General features: G+C 34.3%; 1 pseudogene; it reads left to right on the forward strand.

The window, feature by feature from the left end:
* Positions 1-742: 742 nt before the first annotated feature.
* Positions 743-842, forward strand: LOC122104124 (annotated as a pseudogene).
* The last annotated feature ends 23933 nt before the right edge of the window (positions 843-24775 follow it).

The raw sequence follows: 24775 nt of genomic DNA on the forward strand, positions 1-24775 counted from the left end.
GGACTTCTCTTGCAACTATGAAAATATTTGGTGATAAAATGGCAGTAGTGTAAGTTCCTGCCTTTTTGGAAGGTAGACAGGCCAAGACATTAGGTAATCATGAATATGAACAATTTTTCACTTTCTTGGTTTTAGCTACATTTGAAATGGTAGGTATCATAAACAATCATATTTTGATAAAATGCCTTCTAGTATGAACAGTTCTGGCTGAACTGTTCATCTCTCTAATGATCCCTTGTAACTAAGATTAGATTTGTTCCACTAATACAATCTATGCTGTCAGAGTAAGATATTCTGGTTGGTCTATTCCTACATGGAAGAAGGGTCAAGGGTCAGGTAGGCATTTGTGCCAGTAAGACCTCATTTGGGAAAATCTCAGCTCCATATGTTTAGAAGTAGCTCTTAAACAAGGCTTACTTTGAATCCATTGGCTCCACAGATCTAACACAGTTGGATAAATAAGTACTTGAAAAAGCGGTCTCCTTTGGACTTAGCTATTAATACTTGAAAGTCTGATCAAATTCTAAGTGAAAAAGACTTAAAATAGTCATTGACAAAAAAATTGCAAATGTGAGCAATCAACTGAACAACATATTTTTTTCAACTATTCACAGAATTTTAGGGAAATAAGATTAATAGCATTTTTAGGAATAATAAGGTTTCCTTGTTACAAATAGGCACCTAAGCATATAAGCCTGTATAAATATTTCATCATTAGCTACTAAAATTTACAGGATACTACATTCTTCAGCAGCTTGTATACCAAAATTACAACAATACAGAGATTAACATGGCACTTGTACAAGGATGATATGAAAATTTGTGAATTATTCAAAATTTTTCATTCTTCAGATGCAAGAAATGAAAAACAGCTATTAAAAAGTTGATTACAAAATTACAAGTGTAACAACACACCTAATTCATATAATTAAAAGTTACTTTGACATCAGTGTATTAAATTTTCACCTTAGAAAAGCCTTTACATAGAATAACCTTTACACAACTTTTGAAATTAGACAACATTGTTGTTTTATCCCAAAGAAATATAATACTAAAAGGACCTAGGGGAAAAAAAAGGAATCTTAAACTGTTTCTGTATGGAATGCAATCTGAAAGGACACATTAATGAACCTATATGTTATAAAACAATGTAGAATTTAATGTATTATATCTAGGAGAGAATAAAATAGATTATGGACACTATACAAACATAGAATATAGAATATTTTAAAATATAATTTTTCAGACAAACACCGGAAATATCTTTAGTTTCTATACTACTCATTTCAACAGATAAGTTAAAATTATTTCCGATCAACAAAATCACAAACTCTGCATAAATCATTATAGATGTATACAAAAACTCTTGAATACATTTTGACATCAAAAGCAGACAATTCACTTTGAAGAACTCCACAGAATCCATGAATTGTTACTATAAGATGTTGTTATTTGGATTGTGAAAATATGTTGTATTGACAAAAAGGAATTAATGACATTTTTGAAATTTAAGAAAATTAACCGAATCATTAGGATTTAGGAGAACAATTTGTACAGCCTTCCACAACTTCAAAGAGGTAGTGATACATACTTATCCTTTTGGTAATATCAAATGCAGTTTCTTCCAAGTGGTTCTTCAGACCTGGTTTGACATATTGGTTCAACAGTTCCAGTGTATTTTTACTATCTCAATTACCAGCAGCAAGATGCAAGGGGGTCAAAAAGCGTTTAGTTTGGGCATTGGTATCTGCATCATGAAGAAGAAAGAAGCCACTCTGGTATTATTACACGTATATGCACTGTGCAGGGGTGTCCAGCCATCTACAGTTATTGCATGTGCCCCTTGAGCCACCAACTCACGGACAATGTCTAAGTGTCCACTGTAGGCTTCCCGATGAAGAGGTGTATACTCATCGTCATCCCTAGTATTCACATGAGTAGCCTTTTTGGAAAGTATTCTCTGCACTGTAGTAAGCTGGTTATTTTCAGCAGCCCAAAGAAGAAATTTGCTTGGATCCTTCTCCATTTTTTTTCTTGCAATTTTTATCATCCCTCACATTTTCATCTTGTTCCTCATCTTCATTAGAATTGCCTAACCAGATACATTGAGTGCCAGTGGAAATGAGGTGTCCATGTATTTCCCTAATAGTTCATGTTGGTTGAACTGGTCAGAAATATCTGGTGAATTCTCTGCATATGTTTTTTCACCATGATTTATTTTCTTTTTCCATTTTTACTATTCGAAATTATTCTAACTGGAGATTAGGGAATAAATGGAGAGCAGAGGAAAGATGTTCCTCCATATTCAAAGGTACAGACTGAAAATGAGGACCAGTGATGTCCTCATGTGCAACTTATTCTAGGAATGAGAAAATGTGAAATAATGCCTCCTATATAAATGATTTGGGAAATGGCAGTGCAGAAAGTGAAATGATGCAAGCCAAAATATAAAACAATATAAATTAGGATAATTATGGAGCAATCATATTATCTATGAAAGCCATGAAAGACAGAGATGAGCTATCCACAAAATCCATGCCTCTGATCAATTTATAGAACAAGCAGAAATTTTTTTTAAAAAAAAGATGGAAATAGAATTTATGTATTTACTTGAAATTAGTAAATACCTTTTTAATAGCCTACATAAGAATCTAAATCCTTGATAGCACTAGTAACAGATCTGACTGAAATCAGTTGAATCACACTTTTCCTGTACAATGAAGGAATAGGTACAGGCTAGGAAAGCAGCTAGAAAAGGCAGGCTGATTGTATCTGTGAGAAAACTTTGTGGAAACTGGTATTGAGGATTACTTACTGGTGACCCACTTGCACTGGAAGCATGATTCTGACCTCTTGCTTGCTGATTCTGAACTATTGCTTTGATCATTATATTCTCCAAAAAGAAAAAGTCAGAATTGATAACAAAGGACTACTAATACAGTTTGACTTTTCATTAAGCATATTCAATCATCAAAATCACACGAAGACAATAGACAGGCCTATTTTTTTTAGATGAAAACAAGTGTCTTTAAAAAAACAAGGAATTTAAGTAGTCTTCCAAAGGACTTCCATTTTACTTACTGCATTATACATTTTTCCTAATGTTGAGTAACAATAAATAATGGATCTATTAGAAAGCTCTTAAAGCTTGTCTGTTCAATACTGAGTTCTCTTACACTATATTATGGTATTTTTTTGTATGGTCTTAGGAAGAAATTTACTTTACTAACTTGAATTTGTGACAGGACAATATCATGACTGTACATCTTTCTTCTATACTCTCAGTTTTACATTATTATCTAAATATGTGCATTAAAAAAGTATAGAGGAAAAAGTAGAAGCCACACTGGTGGATCATGGCTTTAATCCTAGCTAATCAGAAAGAAGAAATCTGAGAATTGTGGTTTGAAACCAGACCAAGAAAAAAAAGTCCATTAGATCTTGATTTGAAAGTAACCAGCAAAAGCTAGAAATGGAGCTATGGAGCTAGAAATGGAGCTATGGTACAAGCAGTGAATGCTAGCCTTGAGAAAACTAAAACAAAAAATTGACAAATTCTGAGACAGAGCCAGGCCCTGACTTCAAGCTCTAGTATTAGCATCAAACTAATTAATTAATTAATGAATTAAAAATAAATTAAGTGGTCACATGTGGAGAAAATGCTCAGGGATATCACCCAGGCTCTTATTTCAAAAACTACAATCTACCGAAAAAATCTATTTAAATAATACCTGTGTAAATAGAGTATTTTCATCACCCAAATGCACATCCATGCTCAGTTATTTTTGCAAGGTAACTCTGTTATGTCTGGAGTACCACATAACATTATCACTTAAGTAGAAAGTATTGAAACATGGGTTCACTGTATCTCTCTAATGGATTTTTCTCCCCACAAATACTCAAATCTTACAATTATTCCAATTCTTTGAAGTCTTAGCTTTTTTCTTTAACATCCATAATATTAAAGTTTGAATTTAGTGTCTTGTGTGTCCTAAATGGGTGTTCTTACCAGTTTGTCATGCCCCCAGCCCTAAATTATCCAGATTAATTTTCAGATAGAATCTGGCTTCCTACTTGTGTATGATCATGGGCTCAGTCCACTTGATGTTATTCTTCCTGGAATTTAGATTAACAGGTGTCTGGCATTGTGTACAGATCTTTATGTCCAGTCTGGGCTTTAACCACTATCCTCACAACAGTAGACTCCCATATAGTCAGGTTTTTCATAAGCTTACCATAGCTGATTTTTTAAATAAATCTTTGCATTTCCTGCAGGTTCTTGAGTACTGAATTAATTTGTGTTTTCTTTGGGTTCGTTTGTTTCATTTGAATATATGTATTCAGTGGTTCCTCATTTTTCATTTGGTTTCTTTCACTCAAGTTCTTACCTAAAGTGCTGAGAAACCAATTCTTCTTTCTCAAGATAGTCAAGCTGAACTTTATTTATTCCAAACCAATTTCAGTAATATTTAAACATCTTCATATCTAGGAATGGTACACAAATGCTTATCACTGAGAAGGGTCTTTTTATTTTCACAGCATCTTTGGCATTCACAGACTTATCATGAATTATACCAATATAATAAAACTCAGATGCTTGCCAGGAGGAGAAAAACCTATTACTAATTGATTGACAGAGGTTTCCCTTCCCGTGAATGAAATACGCTGCTTGATGCAGGATTTCACAGAATCATATTGCTAGGGAGAGCCTAAAAAATCAGGTAACACTACAGAGTTGAGGGAGATTACTTGACCTCCTGAATAATTTACTTTTATGTCAAATAAAAGCAGGCTTCCAAAAAGAGAGTAGACTTTAGAGAAACATGATGAGTTGTATGTAAATAGGTGCTTAGCTGACTTTGTTGATTGGTGAACTAATACAAGGAAATAAAGTTCAGCACGGTAAAAAAATAAAGAACTCTGCATTGAAATAATCATTTCTGTGTGTGTGTGCATGCACATATGTGCGTGTACACACACACGCATGTGCATTGCTCATGCATGCATTATTCATTGCTGAGGCTTGAGAGTGCCTAGACTCTATCCCAAAGCTTCTGGTCAAGGAGAGTGGTCTACCACTTAAGCCACTACTCCACTTATGGTTTTTTGGAGATAATCACATGTATTGTCATGATTGAACTGGCTTTGAACAGTGGTCTTCAGATCTCAGCCTCCCGAGTAGCTAGCTAAACTGATTCAGTCTCTGAGTAGCTTGTTAAAATGCTGTCTGTACTCTATGCTTCACTGCTGTTTTATACTTTTCCTGAGGTAATCACAAGTCTAAGTCATATATGTCTAATTGTTTAAAAATATTTACTGCTTGGCACCAGCGCTCCCAACTGTACTCTTAACTACTTAGGAGACTTGAGAACAGAACCCAGGCCACATTTTAGTGGACTTCCTTAATCTATAACTGGGTGCATTGGATCATTTCCACCATCTTGCACTATCTAGAGACTAAAATTGGAAGGACTGCAGGATCAAGGCCAGCCATGGTAGATAGTGCAACTCTGATGCCTTTGATGATGGGAAGGCTAAAAGGACAGATCAGGTGCATGTTCTTGTGGAAAGGGAACCCCTACCCTAAAATTAACAACTGATATGATGCCTGCCTAGCAAGAACAATACACCAAGTTGAAATCCCCACCAAAATAAGTATATACCTTAACATCCAAAAACATATAGCATCTGTTCTTTGCTCTAATATAATCTTTATCTGATTATCATATGATATGGCAGAATAGTTTCTTCGTTAAACTTATGATATATTTAAAAGGACCTAGAAAATTCTTCCTCTCTTCTTAAGTGCAAACGAATGGCAAATTGCCTCATTTGTTACATATTTGACTACCACTAAAAATTCTTCTAATGACTATTATAGTAATATATACTGATTTATTACTTTACTGTGTAACAGTTTTTAAACTTTTTGCTTCTCTGTTGAAGTTTAAGTATTTAAATTGTATCATCAAAATATATTCCTTGTGTACTTGGGGCAGTTCTTTACTAAGTTTTTAACCAATGGGTTCTAAGAATTTTTGTTATTGTTAAAATATTGTAAAGAGGGGTTACAATTACATGGGCAAGACAATGAGTACATTTCTTATCAAGCATTGTTGCCTCCTCCTTTGTTTCCACTTCCCATCCGTCCCCATCCCCTCCTCTCCCCCCCAACCCAATCCTCCGCCCCTCCACAGCCAAAGTTGTAAAGTTTGTTTTTCGACATAACCTCTTGTACATCTCATTGTTGCAATGGGCCCACCTGTATCCCTATTTAAATTATTTGTTTTTTCCCTTCCCCTCCAAAAATTATACCAACAGCAAATACAGTGAAAGCAAGGGTTATACCGTGGGGGAGGGACATATAAAACAACAAAGAAATAATGTCATAAATATGTTGGAAATAATCGCATGAAAGAAAAAAAATTTGAATACTTATCTTGAGGTTCATTTCATCTAACATGAACTTATCTGACCTTTCCTAATTGACTCAGACAAATACTAGTTATTGCAAATAAGGGAAAACATGGAACCTATGTTTCTTTGGGCCTGGCTTAATTAAGTCAATATGATTTTTTCAAGTGTTTCCATTTCCTAAAAAATGGGGCAATGTCATTTTTTCTGATGGAGGAAGAGCATTCCATCTACGAATTCTTAATTGGTATATTCTTTGGTTTATTTTTAATTTCAATTTAATTTTATTGTAAAGGTAATTTACTTAGGGGTTACATTTTCATAAGTAAGATAATGAGTACATTCCTTATGGGGGGAACATTGTTATCTCCTCCATCAATTTTTTTGTACACTCATACAACTACTGATGCTTTTGCAATTGCTATTGATCAATGGGTACTTTTTCTTTCTTTGTTCATGCATTTTTATTATAAATTGATATACAGAAGGTTTACATTTACTTGTCACCTAAAGAGTACACTTCATTTTATTTTCTAAATTTCAAATTTTGAACTTAATTACTTATTTTCTTTTGTTTCATTAGGGTAATTCTTTTTTCAGAGCTGTAGGATTAGTTAATTTAATTGCATGATTTTCACACATGTAAATTAATCAGACACATATATTTTGCTTTTAAAAAATGGAAAGGCTTGGAAAAAATTATATTAAGTGAAGTAAGCCAGGCCCAAAGAAACATAGGTCCCATGGTTTCCCTTATTTGCAATATCTAGTATAGGTATGAGTCAAGCAGAAAAAGTCAGATAATGTGATGTTAGGAAAACAAAACCTCAAATATGTATTTTAATGTTTTTGTTTCTTTCATGCATGTGTTTCTAATGCATTTATAAGATTATTTCTTTGTTGCTTTGTATGTCCCTCCCCCACAGTGTAACCCCTGCTTTCACTATATTTGATGTCAGTATAACATGTGGAGGAGACGGGGACAAACAAGTCGTTTAAGGATTCAGGTGGACCTGTTGCAACAATGAGAAGTACAAAATGTCATGTCAAAACCAGCTTTACAATGTCGGTGGGGGGGGGGGGAGGGGGGGTATGATTGGATGGGAGGGAGGGGGGAGGCTGGGAAGGGAGGTGAAGGGTAAACAAAGGAGGAGGATGCAATGCTTGGTAAGAAATGTATGCATTATCCTGCCCATGTAATTGTAACCCCTCTGTACAATATGTTCTCAAATAAAATAAAATAAAATTTAAAAAAAAAAATAAAAAAAAATAAAATATTTAACATGTGAATAGATAAAATTATTTTCTTAATTTTACATGGTTGGTGAATTTAAATAAATTTATTTTCTTATAGTTCTAAACATATTTTTCCAGGTAACAAATACTAGCTGTATTTTCAAGAAACACATACTTTATTAAGAAAGGCTTCATTATCTGGTCACTTTTTGAAAATTTACTTTCTTGTACTTGAATTAAAAAAGTTTGAGCTGGGCATGGTGATTTGTGGCTTCATTTTCTAGCTATAGGAGGAACTGCAAATAGGTTTGTAATTCAGGAGAGCCTGGGAAACTATGAGACCTTATTCTAAAAATATCCATAGTGAAATGATTAGAGATATAGCCATCAATAGCAAGATATGGAGCACGCACCTGGATATCATATTCTAAATCTTGAGTTAAAACACCAGTAACCTCAATCTTTTGTCAAAATAAAACGATACATGTTTCAAAATGTTTATTACTTAAAACATGTTTGCAAAGGTTTTCATGTGTTCTATTTCTTAATTTTCAATTTACTTATTCTATAAGAATCCAAGTATATTGTCTTTTATTTCTCCTAAACTTTTAAATAGTATGAGCAATATTATTATTTCATATATTAACCTTCTTTAATATTTGTGATAAATTCCTCGGTTTAATATAATAATATTAGTATTCTAAATGTGTGTACGTGGGGTGTGTGTGTGTGTGTGTGTGTGTGTGTGTGTGTGTGTGGTTGTGTGTGTGTGTATGTGTGTGTGCTTTGTGTGTACTTTGTAATGATGGGGGGGGGGTCAGATCCATGGTTTCACATATGCTAGGCCAAGGTTTTTGCACTGCACTATACTGTCTAGTTGTAATGTAGTGTTTTAAATTATGACTTTTAAATTTTCATTACTAGTGATTTTTCAAAATTATATATGATAAAATGTGATCCATATTCTATCCACGTTAGCAAATTTTACTGTTATTTAGAATATTTCTACTGCCTTTCCACTTTCAAACCCTTGTGTTTGTTATTGATAAAGGTTTTACTTTGCTTCTTTTCTCTCTTCATTTTGCCATTAGACTTACTTATTCTTTCTCTTATTTCTTTGGAAAATAATTATCATATTCCTATTACAATTTCTTTACATTGTAAGAGGTCTATACAATGCTTTATTTTTTATTTTATTTTTCCAATCTTCTCTGACTCTCAGCCCACACTATTAGGTGGATTAAAAAGAAACTTGTTTCAGGACAGTTGATTATTTTCCTGCTTCTCTTCTCTGTCGTCTTTCTGTCTTTTGAAACAAAATACTAATGGCATACAGCTCCTATATGGTCCATCATTCTGTCCCCTCTCACTGTTCTCTGTAGTACAGCTCTCAAGTCGTTATCATTCAGGTATATTATGCTCTAGTGTTATCTAAATTTTAACTCATTCCTAAATTAATTTTAGTGGCTTCAAGCATTCTCTAAAGACATTTTTCTATATATAATCTCTGGGGCCTTGTGTTTTCACAAGGTGCAAAATATGAGTGACTATCAAACATCTAGATAACTGTGTTATTGGATATTGGTCCACCTGCTCAATAAACTCACATGTAAGTTCAAGGAATACAGATCATTCAGAACAATCTTGTAAAATGGTGTAGCTTGAGACCTCATACTAGATTTGAATCTTATTACCATGTTTAGTAGTGAGGACAAAATAGCTCTACTATAAGAACAGACACCCAGAAGAATGTAACAGATTTATTAAAAATAAATTCTTAGTTTTATGGTCAAAAGATTTTTAAAAGGATGCCATGAACTTTATCAAATAAAAATAGAATTTTAAATAGGTGTATTGGCACTATTGCTTCTCTACATTTAAAGAATGATCTTGGACTACTACCTTAAACATTATACAAAAATTGAAAATAAAAAATGATTATCAAACTAAATGTGAGATATAAAAACTGATAATATGTAAATGTAAAAATTCATGGCATTGGATCAGTAAAGGTTTCTAAACATTTGAAATGGAAAACATTAGTGGCTAAAGAAAAGCAAGAATAAATGGGTTAATATCAACTGATGACCTTTCATAATTCTATGAAAAAAGTGAAAACATATCCAACGGATAGAGGGCACATATTTGTTAATGCTACAATGTTAATTCGACATTGATCTTGAGTCTTAACTACTTTTATATCTTCTAATTACATATAAATTTTTTCCTAAACAGGTTATTTCTTTAAAGAACATATGTAAATTAATGGTCAATAAGAAGAGCAAATGAATTAAACTCCTCTTTAGTATCTAAGAAAAAATAAAAATAAAACTCATTTCTATGACCATAATATAAAAAGATGACAGAAAATATAGTAATGCATTTGCGGAGAAATTGATATACTCTAGATAGCAGAATGATTTGTATAATACTGCAATCAATATTGCAAGCAAGTTTTCAAGTCTTCTAAAGGTCAAAGAGAATTGTATATGATCCAGCCATTACACTTCTATGTATTAGTAAAGAGAAGTAAAAAACTTATTTGGACAGGGAATGTAGTTCTTTGACAGTGCACTTGAATAGTATGTGTGAGAATCTGGAAATAATGCCCAAAACAAATTTTGAAAAGACACACTATAAAGAATATATGGAGGACAAATTCCTGTAACTTAATTTTGTATCTATTTTAATGTCTGTTCTAAAATTTACAGCATTTGTTTTTTTATTTTATTTTATTTTTATTTTTGTGAACATACTGTACAGAGGGGTTACAATTACATGGGCAAGATAATGAGTACATTTCCTATCAAGCATTGTAGCATCCTCCTGTTTTTACCCTTCACATCCCTTCCCAGCCTCCCCCACCCCCCACCCAATCCTTCCCCCCTCACCAAAGTTGTAAAGTTCGTTTTTGACTTGAGAGCTTGTACTTCTCATTGCTGCAACGGGTCCACCTGTATCCTTATTTAAACGACTCGTTTTTCCCCTTCCCCTCCACAAATTATACCGACATCAAATACAGTGAAAGCAGGGGTTATACTGTGGGGGAGGGACATACAAAGCAACAATCTTATAAATGCGTTACAAACAAATGCATGAAAAAAAGATTTAATACATATCTTAGGGTTCAATAAAATTATAGCATTTCTATTTGAAGAAATGCAAGTTTGTGAAAATTAGGCTTGGAAAACCTCTGATTGTACCATTCACTTCCAAAGCACTAAAATGTATACAATAAAAGGAGATAAATATATTACATGTGAATTTCATGTCAGCAAAAAAAAAAATATATATATATATATATATAGTTAAAAATAATTCACACAAATTGCAGAATACCTAAAAAGATGTTTTCGTTGTTGGCTAAAAATTCTTTGTAAATTACAGTTTTAAAACTAAGATATGATTCTGTTTATTTTGTTTATTTTGGTATTTTTTTTAGTTTATACAGAGATAACTCAATCAAAAAGTGTATGTGATGACTGGAATATCTAGGAATTATGCATCACTTATAAGTAATTGATAACATTTTCTGGAAGAAACTTTTAGCAAATGACAGAAGACTTAGGTCTATGCATGTACGTTTTACGAAAGCCATGTTACTTGCTCAATCCAATTGCTTTCCTCTTCTTTGCTAGAAAAAAGTATTCTCAAGATAAGAGCCAATAGCAGTGAAAAGAAACAAAATACACAATCATCTTGATTTATTTGTGAAAATAACAAACGAAATAAAACAATTCCAATTAAGGAACTCCAATATTAGTATCTATGAAGATGTTCCTGAATGCCAATATCCATTGAATTTTTGGAATTTTAATTTCTACTAACATATGAAAACTCGAACAAGAAAACAAATATAGTCTTAGAGCAAAACAGCCTTGGAATAATTTTCTTAATTGTTTTGAAATTACAAAAGAATTGATACCAATAAAATGATCCTTTCCTATGGAAATATTTTAAAATGTTTATCTCTTATTATAATTCAAATAACAAACAAGAGAAATTTTATATAATCATTGCAAATATCATTTTATTACTATCATAAAATAGAATAAATGACAAGACCCAATATATTATCATTATTATTAATTCCTAAACATTACCTAAATATCTTAAGCAATCTAAATAGTCATGTCTATAACATAGAGGTAAATATTCTATACTTTTTTTTTAAATAGAAGATTTTTTTATTGTGAAAATACTGTACAGAGTGGTTACAATTAAATAGGGATGCAGGTGGACCCATTGCAACAATGAGATATACAAGTCGTTATGTCGAAAACGAACTTTATTCTATAATTGTTACTTAACATTTTGCAGGGGCATATATTCATGTTTCTTTTTTTTTTATTGTGAAAATACCGTACAGAGGGGTTAAAATTACATGGGCGAGATAATGAGTACACTTCTTAACAAGCAATGTTGCCTCCTCCTTTGTTTCCCCTTCCCATCCCTTTCCATACAACCCCCCGCCCCCCATCCAGTCTTCCCCCGATGTAGGCTAAAGAAGCATTCTAAGAAATGTTCACAGCAGTTAAAAGATGTTTTGATGAAATTAATGTGATATATGCTGTTGCTATTGTTCTTGTTCTTTTTGTTCTCGTTGTTGTTTGCAAGGCTTGAGCATTGTCCCTAAGCCTTTTTATGCTCAAAGGCAGCACTCTACAACTTGAGGCACAGAGCTAACTCCTGTTTTTAGTGGTCAATTGGAGATAAGAATCTAACAATTACTTTTATGACTGGGATAGTTTTGAACACAATTCTAAGATCTCATTACCCAGAATAGTTCGAATTATAGGCGTGAGTCAATGGCACTTGGTTTGATGTATTTTTTAAATTTTAATTATATTTTAAGATTTTTGTTTCACTATAATGTACATCTTTCTACACATAAATTTAGGTATATGTATATATTTCTGGCAAAAAATAATCTCTAAAAATCTATGCCTTTCACCATACAATATATATGTATATATGTGTGTGTGTGTGTGTGTGTGTGTGTGTGTGTGTGTGTGTGTGTGTGTGTGTGTGTATAATTCTGAAGACAGACTCCCTCTAAAATTTTATGCTAATATTTTTTAACTTTTTCATTCAAAGATATACACTCTATTTTCCGAAAGTTTCTTAGAATAAAATAACTAATATTCCAATAGAATGTAGAGTTTATTACGTTCAGAGGAAGTTCAGATATACACATGATATTATAGTAAAATTTGCAGTATATTACTTGAAATAATTCTGTTCAAACTCATAAACACTTGTGTGTGGTGGTGGGGAGAGAGGAAGTTAATTCATACTGGTTAGGAATTTGCAATACTTCAAAAATCTATTCCATAATTTGTTATAAGCACATAGTCAAGCTACCTGATATGCTTTAGTTTTTTTGTTTATTTGTTCAAAATTTTAATATGGATGCGTGCACAGTGGTAACATTAAAATTATTAATCAAAAAACAAATAATCGCAAAATCATAGATACATATCAGACTTTCAATAGTTAGCATTTTGATGTTAATAATAATTTTGATGATGCCGGGCGCTGGTGGCTCACGCCTGTAATCCTAGCTACTCAGGAGGCTGAGATCTGAGGATCGCGGTTCAAAGCCAGCCCGGGCAGGAAAGACCGTGAGACTCCTATCTCCAATAAACCACCAGAAAACCGGAAGTGGCTCTGTAGCTCAAGTGGTAGAGCGCTCACCTTGAGCTGAAGATCTGAGGGACAGCGCCCAGGCCCAGAGTTCAAGCCCCACGACTGACAAAAAAAAAAAATAATAATAATTTTGATGGATACGATGATGACCACAGTGTACCCTGATAATGTCATTGTTGGGATTGAAAAGGAAAAAAACCTTTACACATTTTTACAGCTAGATTTCCCACATTGAATACATAGTAATAAACAGCGTTGGATTACATACAATAAGAATAACAAGAGGAGAGTTTCAATATCAATAAATACATTCACATAAACAGGCAGAGTCCATAAAAACCCAAATTCCTGCAGTCTATCTAATGTATACTCACTTTTCTTGATGGTACTATTTTCTTATAAATAAAATCGTTTATTTCCACATTTTGATGGACTAAAGTGTAGTTTTCAACTTAGTGGGATTAGTTCAAATAACATTCTCATATAGATACTATTCAGTAACCAATGTTTTCAAATGCTATATTGAGTATGTTCTGCAATACAGCTGTAAAGACATGACACAATTTACATAATACCACTTTCATATCTGTAGTTACCTAGAAAGGACATAGGTCTTAGAGCCAGGAGGTAAAACTTATTTTTATTTCTACATGAAACAATTTGTGACTTTATACCAACAAACTGAATTTGACTCTTTCCTTATTTGTAAGGTAAAGTGGAAAATGTAAGGTCTCTTCACTTTTCTTTATTCTTGCTCTAGAAGTCAACAAATATATTCTTCATTATTTCTTTTAGATTACATTGATTTACGCATGAGAAATGTAAGGCCAACAATCAATGTAGTGAGTAAATAATGATACTAGAATATGTGTCTGAGCTCTTCACTCTGTGTGCTTACAAAGAGAGTAATTTGGTGATAGAGAGGACCAATATGAAAAGACTATGGGGGAAAAGCGTACTTTTGAAATGGTTGTTTTAGGACTAGGTGACAGTGATGAGTAAATGAAACAGGCTGGTGTTAGGGGCATAAAAAGAAGTACAGAGAAATCATATTGTGTAAGTCGTTATGTCGAAAACGAACTTTACAACTTTGGTGGGGGGGGGATTGGGTGTGGGGTGTGGGGAGGATGGGAAGGGATAGGAAGGGGAAACAAAGGAGGAGGCTAAAATGCTTCATATGAAATATGCTCATTATCTTGCCCATGTAATTGTAACCTCTCTGTACAGTATTTTCACAATTAAAGAAAGTCATAAAAGCTCCAAAAAAAAGAAATCATATTAGTGATAAAAACTGAGTAAATCTTGATCATTCATCTTATCTAATAGGAGGGAGTAAGAAGGGTAAGAAGAAATATAAAAGGCTTCCATATGTTTGGCTGGTAACTCTGTTAGTGATGTTCTTAGTGATAAGAACCACAGGTGGAAATAATGGATTTAGGGGAAAAATATCTGATAGTTCTAAAGTTTATATTAAACAGATGCAAATATAGGTCTGTTTAGACATCATCAAAATATCCACGATCATGAATAGGAAAAAAGAATAATAAAATTGGGGGCATTATTGGAGGGAAGAGGAAAAGGAAAGTTCTGACAGAAGTGGGAGCAATGTGAGTACCAGTGTGGATAAGATTGGAAGAAAGAGATACATAAGGAAACAAAAAAGTAGTAAACAGACATTGACAGAATTAAAGGAAGGAAAGAATTTGCAGGAAGATCTTGAAGGAAATATGCTATTTGGATTTGAAAAGTAAAAAGAAATAGACAAGTTCAATAAAAAAAATGTTTTGGTGAAAGTCATCTTGATAAAATTTTGAGATATGAATGTGAATCCATAAAATTCTGGATCCATGAATTCAACAGAACCTGTTGATTTTAAATGTTGTGAACAAATGCTTTTATCCTGACCTTAGAAGAATTATACAGATATAACTGTCATGAACTTTACTTAGAGGTATTCTGTGAATATTTTTTGAAGACTTATTTAGCCAGGAGTTTATAGATTGAACTACAGCACAAACCAGCCTAATTTGTCCCACAGTTCCAACGAGTGGCCCATGTATCCACATCAGTTTGAAATTTTATTGAAATATCTTTACATATGTTTGGATATCTTATCAGCCTATTCATTATAAATGTAGGAAAAGAAACACCAAGTATTAGGTTGAACATACAGCTTTACTGATGTGACTGAAGACTCCTGGAATTGATTTTTCTTTAGAATAGAAAATGCTTCAGTAGGCATTGACACATCATAACTGTCATATACTCTATTTAACTCTAGTTCTTGTTAGGGATATCTCCATGCTGAAATAACCATGTCAATCAACCTGCCAGAAATTCTTATATGTAGGAAGTTCTCTTATAAACTTCAAACTTTATTGAATGGAAGAGTTCAGACATTCCCTTCACCAGTAAGATTAAATGCATAGAAAGATATATCATTTTGCTTTAATGCCTTTCTTTCATTTTCTCATACGCATTTGCAAGTAGGGAAGGATTCTGATGTAACAATAATACAATTGTGACTAGTACTAACACAACATCTAGGATCTAGTGTTAATTCGATACTTTCTAATTAGTTCCAGATTTTGTGAATTTTTATATTTCCCCTGTGAAAACTAATGAGCTCCAAGAAAATGTCCCTAAGGAGCCTTTCAATTCTAATATCACTGTTTGTCTCAAAATTCTTTAAATTCTACATCCTCTAATATGGGCATAGTGTTATACTGTGGAACTTTTCTCCTGAGAGAGTGAGTACTACCCTATTGTTTAACATGGACAAAGTACCTTCATACATAGACTGGGTATGTGCAACAAGAAGTGGTAGTTGAACAATGTTCTTAGCAGTTTGTACAGATGAAATGGAAATAGAGCAACTCAGAACTCAAAAGGAATGTGCAAAAAAGACAACGGCACAACGTAGAATGTGCCAAGGAAATGCTGAAGTGTAATTTCAAATTATGAGCTCAGGTGTCACGGTGTGTTCAAAGTACAGCTTCAGACAATGTAGTTGGATATCTGGGGGGGGGTATCTGCTTTAAAGTATGCTGAGATAATTGTAAATGTAGAAGCTCCTGACGCTGACTATAATCAGCCACAACATCATCAACTTAGGGACTATTTTCCAAATTCAAATTGAGAAAAGAGGGCAAAACACAGTTAGTGTTCAGGGTGAAGTAATGGACATCACATAACTTTTCTTATAAGTCTTCATTTATTTTGGAGCATTAAAGTAGGAAAAAGCCAAGCAAATATTTTCAAGAATCTAAATTGAATGGGAGGTATGATATTGTTCTTTTTTTAACTTGGAAGTTAATGATTATGTCTTTTTATACTCTAACTTGGGAAAATGATCTGCTGTCGGTTATTTTCTTCTCTTCCATTCTTTTGCCCTTCCATTTACAAACTTTTTATTTAAACACACATACTTGAAATTGCATTTCTCAATGCTTCAAAATTATCTGAACTACTTACTACTGCTGGCAGCCTTCTATATCTTTCTCAAGGGAATATTTTGTCACTACCATTTTTATCCTATATGATACTGGATATCTTTCTGCCTAATTCAGTGCAAGATATGCATTAGATTCATCCAGATATCTCAACCATTTTACCACCATGAAATCCTATCGTACATAGAAATCATGATTTTAGAATGTCTGGGGAGGTGGCATCTGTCATTTTTGAATGACCCTAAGTAATAGTTACATGCAATCATGTTTTAAACCAATATGTCACTCAGTAAATGAATAATGACAAAATGTGGTGTATATGCAGCGGAATTCTATGCTTCCAATTCTAAATGGAAAGACTTGGAAAAATCCTAGTAAGTAAAATAAACAAGACAAAAAGGAAGAGATTCCATAGTTTCTCTCAGTTGTAATAGTAGGAAATATCTAGGATAGTCCTAGCAAATGAGCAGAATGGCTTAATGGATATGTATAAGATGATGCTGAGCAAAATGACCTCCTAGATATGGAAACAGTTGTTTTTCTTTGTGGTTGTTGTTTTTAATGTACTATGTAATTTCTTTTTTTTTTTTTTTTGCGTTTTCCCCAATGGTTTGTTCCCTGCAGTATTTGATTTCACTATCATGTGTCATTGTATATGCATTTATCTTAATTTGGCAAGGGAAGAGGAACAACAAAATTTTGAGACAAAGAACAATGGGCAAACCAACTCAATAGCAATACTCACAAGACAACATGTTGGAAATTTACATTACAACTTGTGAGGGGTATTGGGGTGAAGGAAAACTGTGAGAAAAGTGAGGGAGGGGGTAAAAAGTTCGACATGTTATGTATTCACTACCTTACAATTATTGCAACCTATTCTATATATCCCCTTGACTGTAAAATTAAATTAAAAAATCAGCTACATAAAATATAATTTCACTGTATTTGTATAGTAAATATTATTCTGTTATCCCTTTCTCTATCAGAGGGTCATCAACTTGAATGTTATCAAAGTATACAATATTTTCACAATACACTTGCCATTATTTTGAAAAAAACATAATTTTAGTATTGTCTTATAGTAAAACAGTAAACAGTTCAATTCTATGGAAACTCCTAACTTTTAAAACTGAATAATTGATAAGAGAACAGAATATAAGTGTTCTTCAATATGCCTATGACTATTAAATACTCATTCTAAAATTCTGAACATGCCATACCAGAGACATTTAAAACAGTATCTGTTTGCTTTTTAATTCTGCAATAGATACAGTTTCCAATGGGATGTTATGTATTTAAAAGTCAACAGAAAAAAGAGCCACATTCTGTTAGAAGATAAACCTGTGAACTATGAAATATCTATAATAATAAATTACAGAAGAGTAAACATTTGTTCATCAGAGTAAGGTATTTTGTCTTTCTTTCTTTCTTCCTTTCTTTCTTTCTTTTTGTCGATCATGGGGCTTGAACTCTGGGCTTGAGCACAATCCTTTCACTCTTCAGCTCAAGGCAAGTGCTCAACCGCTTGCACCACAGCACCAATTCTGTTTTTCTAGTGGTTAATTGGAGATAAGAGTCTCACAGGCTTTGACTCCGAGGTTTTTGATCCATTTCGAGTTGATTCTGGTGCAGGATGATATATAAGGAGATACCTTTAGTTTTCTACAAGTTAACCAATTTTGCCAGCGTCATTTACTGAAGAGGCTGTGTTTTTTCCATTCTATTTTTTAGATCCCTTATCAAAGATTAGATGGTTATAGGTCTATAGGTTCATTTCTGGGTTTTCATTTCTATTCCATTGGTCCTGAGGTCTGTTCTTGTGCCAGTACCAAGTTTTGATTACTGTGGCTTTATAGTAGAGTTTGAAATTTGGTATTGATATTCCTCCAAGAGTGTTCTTTCTGTTGAGGAGCGTTTTTGTTATTCGGGGTCTTTTATTGTTCCATATGAATTTTTGTATTGCCTCTTCTATTTCCTTGAAGAATGAGGTTGGAATTTTGATAGTTATCACATTAAATTTGTAGATATCCTTGGGAAGTATTGCCATTTTCACGATGTTAATCTTTCCAATCCAGGAGCATGGGAGTTATTCCCAATTTCTAAGTTCTGTTTTGATTTCCCTTTTGAAGTTTTTAAAGTTTTCATCATAGAGGTCCTTCACTTCTTTGGTTAAGTTAATTCGTAGGTATTTTATTTTTTGTGGGGCTATTAAAAATGGAGTTGCTTTCCTAATTTCATCCACACATTTCTCACTGTTGGCATACAGAAAAGCATTGATTTTGGGGGGTTAATTTTATACCCTGCTACTTTGCCAAAGTTTTGAATCACCTTGAGTAATTTGGGAGTAGAGTCTATGGGATTCTTTAAATACAAGATCAGGTCAACTGCAAAGAGGGAGAGTTTTATTTCTTCTTCCATATTTGGATCCCCTTTATGTCTCCATCTTGGCTTATTGCTGTAGCTAGGCATTCTAATACTAGGATGAAGAGAAGTGGAGAGTGTGGACATCCTTTTCTTGTTCCTGAGTTAAGAGGAAATGGATTTAGTTTTTCACCATTAAATATAATGTTGGCTGTAGTTTTATCAAATACGGCCTTTATTGTATTGAGGAATGTTTCATGGATTCCTAATTTTGCCAAAACCTTTATCATAAAGGCGTGTTGGATCTTGTCGAATGCTTTTTCTGCATTTATTGAAATAAATATGTGGTTCTAATACTTGCTCCTGTTGATGTGATGAATAATATTAATTGATTTGTGTATATTGAACCAGCTTTGCATCCCTGAAATGAATCCTGTTTGATCGTGGTGTATGATTTTTTGGATGAATTGTTGAAGTCGATTGGCCAAAATTTTGTTGAGAAATTTTGCATCAATGTTCATCAAAGAAATGGGTCTATAGTTCTCTTTCTTTGATGAGCCCATGCTTGGTTTTGGGATGAGGGTTGTGATTGCTTCATAGAATGTGTTCGGCAGTGAACTTTCTCCTTCAATTTCACTGAAGAGTTGGAGGAGTATTGGTGTGAGCTCTACTTTGAAGGCCTTGTAGAATTTTGCTGTAAAACCATGTGCGCCTGGACTTTTCTTAGCTGGGAGGTCTCTTATTGCTGTTTCTATTTCAATGCTTGATATGGACTTGTTAAATGGTTTAACTCATCTTGGTTTAGTTTTGGCAGGTCAATATTAGCTAGGGAAAGGTCCATTTCTGTCAAGTTCTCCAACTTATTAGCATACAGGTTTGAGAAGTATTCCCTTATAATGTTTTGAATCTTGATTGTTTTCGTGGTGATGATTCCATTCTCATCTCTGAGTTTATTTATTTGGGTGTGTTCTCTTCTTTTTCTGATAAGATTTGCTAAGGGTCTGTTTTGTTAATTTTTTAGATGAACCAATTCTTTGTTTTGTTGATTCTTTCTGCAGTTGTTTTGGATTCTAATTCATTTAATTCTGATTTAATTTTAATTATTTCTTTCTGTCTACTGGATTGGGGTTTATCTTGTTGCTCTTTTTCAAGGAGGTTCAGATGTCTCATTAAATTGTTGGTTTCAGATATCTCCAATTTGTTGATGTAGGAACTCAGAGCTATAAATTTGCCTCTGAGTACTGCCTTTGCTATGTCGCAGAGGATCTGGTAATTTATGTGTTCATTTTTGTTGAATAGCATGAACATTTGAATTTCCTTTCTAATCTCTTCCATGACCCACTCATGATTCAGCAGTGTGCTGTTCAGCCTCCATGTGATATCGGACTTTCTTTGGTGACTTTTGGTGTTGAGTTCTAATTTTATTCCCTTGTGGTCTGAGAGAATGCAATGTTTCTGAATTTAGACAAGTTTGCTTTGTGGCCTAAAATGTGGTCTATTTTCGAAAATGTTCCATGTGATGCTGAGAGAAATGAGTATTCTGATGCTGTTGGGTGAAATTTTCTGTTGATTTCAGTTAAATCTAGTTGATCTATGCAGTTGTTTAGGTCTGCGGTTTCTCTGTTGAGTTTTTGCCAAGTTGATCTATCTAGTGGGGAGAGTGGTGTGTTAAAATCCCCAACAATTAATGTCCTTGGATCTATGTGGGATTTGAGGGAAAGTAGTGTTTCTTGGATAAATTTGGGTGCTCCGTTGTGTGGCGAATAGATATTTAAAATTGTAATATCCTCCTGAAGGAGAGATCACTTAGTTTGTATGCAGCAACCTTCTTTATCTCTTCTCACAAATTTTAATTTGAAGTCTATTTTATCTGATATCAGGATTGCAACTTCCGCATGTTTATGGTGGCCATTTGCTTGGTAGATTTTGTTCAACCTTTAACATTAAAAATGTGTTTGTTTTTACGGGCAAGGTGTGACTCTTGAAGGCAGCAGATAGAAGGATCTTGTTTTTAAATCCAACTATACAGTCTATGTCGCTTAATTGGAGAGTTAAGTCTGTTAATATTAAGAGATAGGACTGAGATTTATTTGAGGTTTCCTGCCATGTTATCCACCTTCTTGGGGACGGCGAAAACTGGGTTCTTCCTATGGTTCTTGGATTCTAAGTTTGGGTGTAGTTTCTTGGCCTTTATTGTGGTCTTGTTGGTTTTCTATGTGTAGGACGTCTTTAAGAATCTTTTGTAGCACTGGTTTGGTGGAGAGGTATTGTTTCAATTTTTCTTTTCTATGGAAGGTTTTTATTTGGTCTTCAGTTATGAAGGAGAGTTTAGCTGGTTACAGTATTCTTGGTTGATAGTTATTTCTTTTTAGGGCATGGCAAACATCATTCCAGGCTCTTCTTGATTTGATTTTCTCTGCTGAGAAATCTAAGGTGATTCTAATTGGTTTCCCTTTATAGGTGATTAATCTTTTCTCCTTGACAGCTTTAAGGATCTTTTCCTAGGTCTTAATGGATCCAGTGTGGATTATAATGTGATGGTGAGATGGCCTATTCTGGTCTGGTCTATTTAGAGTTCTAAAAGATTTTTGTATTTGAATAGGCCTATCTTTTTGCATGTTTGAAAAGTTCTCTGCTAGGATCTTATTAAACAAATTTCCTAGACCATTAATTTCTGTTTCTAGGTGCTCCTCTACACCCATTATCCTTAGATGAGGCCTTCTGATGGTGTATTCCAAGTGTTGGATAGATCTCTCATATTTCTTGGGCTTGTCTTGGATGGTTGTATGATCTTTCTCTATAATGTCTAGGCTGTCTTCAGTCCTTGAGATTCGATCTTCTGCATGGTCTAACCTTCTTTCAAGAGTTTCTACTTTCAGGATGGAATAGGAGAAACCCTAGGTCTCCTTGGAGCAGGCCGAAATTTTCTGAATAGAGACCCAGAAACACAACAAATCAAAGAAAGGTTGGACAAATGGGATTGCATGAACATGCAGAGCTTCTGCATGGCAAAGGACATAGCTAGCAAGATCAATAGAAAGCCCACTAATTGGGAGAAGATCTTCACTAGACATACAACAGACAAGGGTCTCATATCTAAAATACACTTAGAACACAAAAAATTAAATCCCCCAACAACAAATCATCAAACAAACAACTGCCCAATAAATAAGTGGGCTAATGACTTAAAGAGAAACTTCTCTGAACAAGAAAGAAGGATAACCAATAGACTCATGAAGAAATGCTCATCATTCCTAGCCATAAAAGAAATGCAAATCAAAACAACATTGAGATATCATCTCACCCCAGTTAGAACGGCAAAAATCAAAAACTCTAATAACAACAGATGCTGGAGGGGATGTAGAGAGAAGGGAACCTTACTTCATTGTTGGTGGGAGTGTAAACTTGATCAAACACTTTGGAAAGTAGTATGGAGGTTCCTCAAAAGACTCCACATAGAGCTCCCCTATGACCCATCAGTCCCACTTTTGGGCATTTACGCAAATCCTTACAAACAAGACCACACTAAAGCTACCAGCATAATTATGTTTACTGCAGCATTATTTACCATAGCTGAGATCTGGAACCAACCCAGATGCCCCTCAGTACATGAATGGATCAAGAAAATGTGGTATATATACACAATGGAATTCTATGCCTACATCAGAAAGAATGACATCGCCCCATTTGTTAGGAAATGTAAAGACTTGGAAAAAATTGTATTAAGTGAAGTAAGCCAAGCCCAAAGAAACATAGGTCCCATGATTTCCCTTATTTGCAATATCTAATATATATATGATTCAAGCAGAAAAGGTCAGATAAGTTGTTGTTAGGAAAATGAACCCTAATATATGTATTTTAAATGTTTTTTCTTTCATGCATTTGTTTCTAATGCAATTATAAGATTATTTCTTTGTTGCTTTGTATGTCCCTCCCCCACAGTATAATCCCTGCTTTCACTGTATTTGATGTTGGTATAATTTGTGGAAGGGAAGGGGAAAAACAAGTCGTTTAAATAAGGATACAGGTGGACCTGTTGCAACAATGAGAAGTACAAGTTGTCATGTCGAAAACGAACTTTATAACTTGGGGGGGAGAGGTTTTGTGGGGGGGGGTTGGTAAGGGATGTGAAGGGGAAACAAAGGAGGAGGCTACAATGCTTGATAAGAAATGTACTCACTATCTTGCCCATGTAATTGTGACCCTTCTGTACAGTATTTTCACAATATAAAAATAAAAAATAAAAAAAAAAAAACAGTCTCACAGGCTTTTCTGCTCGGGCTGGCTTTGAACCATTATCCTCAGATCTCAGCCTACTCATTAACTAGGATTACAGGCATGAGCCACCGGCGCCCGGCTTAAGCTAGTTTTTCTATGAAAATCAATGCTAAGTTTTTATGCCATAAAGTCATCCTAGCCCAACAGTTTCCAACTTGTAAGGTACACCATAAAATTCCCTAAATTTACATCATGACTAGCTTATCACTATTGTGAAAAAATACTGCACTTCTGCTGTGATGCCCTCCCAAATTTGGAAAGAACAGTACACTTAACATTACTGCATCATTTCCCCACCAGTGGTGTTCTTGAGATTAGAACGTTTGCAAATATTATTCTTTTATTTTTATTTTACATTTATTTTATTATATGTTATTTGTTGGGTCTTCATCCATCCCACCAAAAGTGGACGTGGTCCGAGGCAACATATGTGTGCCGCTAGCCCATTCCCCAGCCTCCCTTAACACAGGAAACAATCAGACACAGCGGGGAGTCAAGTGAAAGTAACTTGTTTATTAACACACAGCAAGCACATTTCAAAAGCAAAAAGCCCGGGTGGCCTGGGGAGGAAAAAGAACCAACCAATCATTATAAAGTTCACACCGTATCGTGCACCTAAGCTTCCATGAGCTGCTTATGCACTAAATGTAAACAAATCAGGCTCTGCCCACTCAACTCTCTCTCAGCACAATCTTTGCTGCCCACGTGTTCCACAGATTCCCCCTTTTTTGTTTTAATGACATGCCCACCTCCCAGTTAGTTATCCTTTTCCCTCCTCTGGAAAGGTTATTTTAACAGGATTACATTGTTAAGAATAGCATTGGCCATGCAGGGGGTTCGAGGCAAGTCTGGGGGGGCGAGATTCGCCAGACAAGGATAGGGAGGGTCCTTGTTCATGATTCCAGAGCCTGTCCCAGTTACCTCACAGCCCCACCTAGCACAGTAATAAACATCAGCCCCACTACAGGTAGAAATATCTGAAGCAGCTCGATTACTTCTGGGACATATATAAAAGTCCTTATCTCGTAAGGTTGTACTCTTCACAACATGGGAGCAGCTTGGGTATTGGGAGTTCCACACATGCTGCACGGTGCATCCTAGTGGGTCCCCACATTCAGGCCATTCTACTATCGTCCAGAAAAACAAGGAAATTTAAAACAAACTCTGCAGACATAGCAAAGCAATCCCAGGCACCTGGTGTCTTTTAAGTAAGCCAGTTCCTTGTATGTGCCTTTAAGCGAGCACAGGGGTCAAAATGACCTTTGAGCTTTACTGTCAGCTCCCAACACCCCATCTTTGTTTAAAGAAGTGAACCCACTTGTCTTAGGTTGTGTGGATTTGACTTGTCTGCCTTACCTATCATTGGGAACTTCTTCAGAGAG

This window comes from Dipodomys spectabilis, unplaced genomic scaffold (assembly GCF_019054845.1).
Source record: "Dipodomys spectabilis isolate Male_0828 unplaced genomic scaffold, ASM1905484v1 ptg000022l, whole genome shotgun sequence".
NCBI lineage: Eukaryota > Metazoa > Chordata > Mammalia > Rodentia > Heteromyidae > Dipodomys > Dipodomys spectabilis.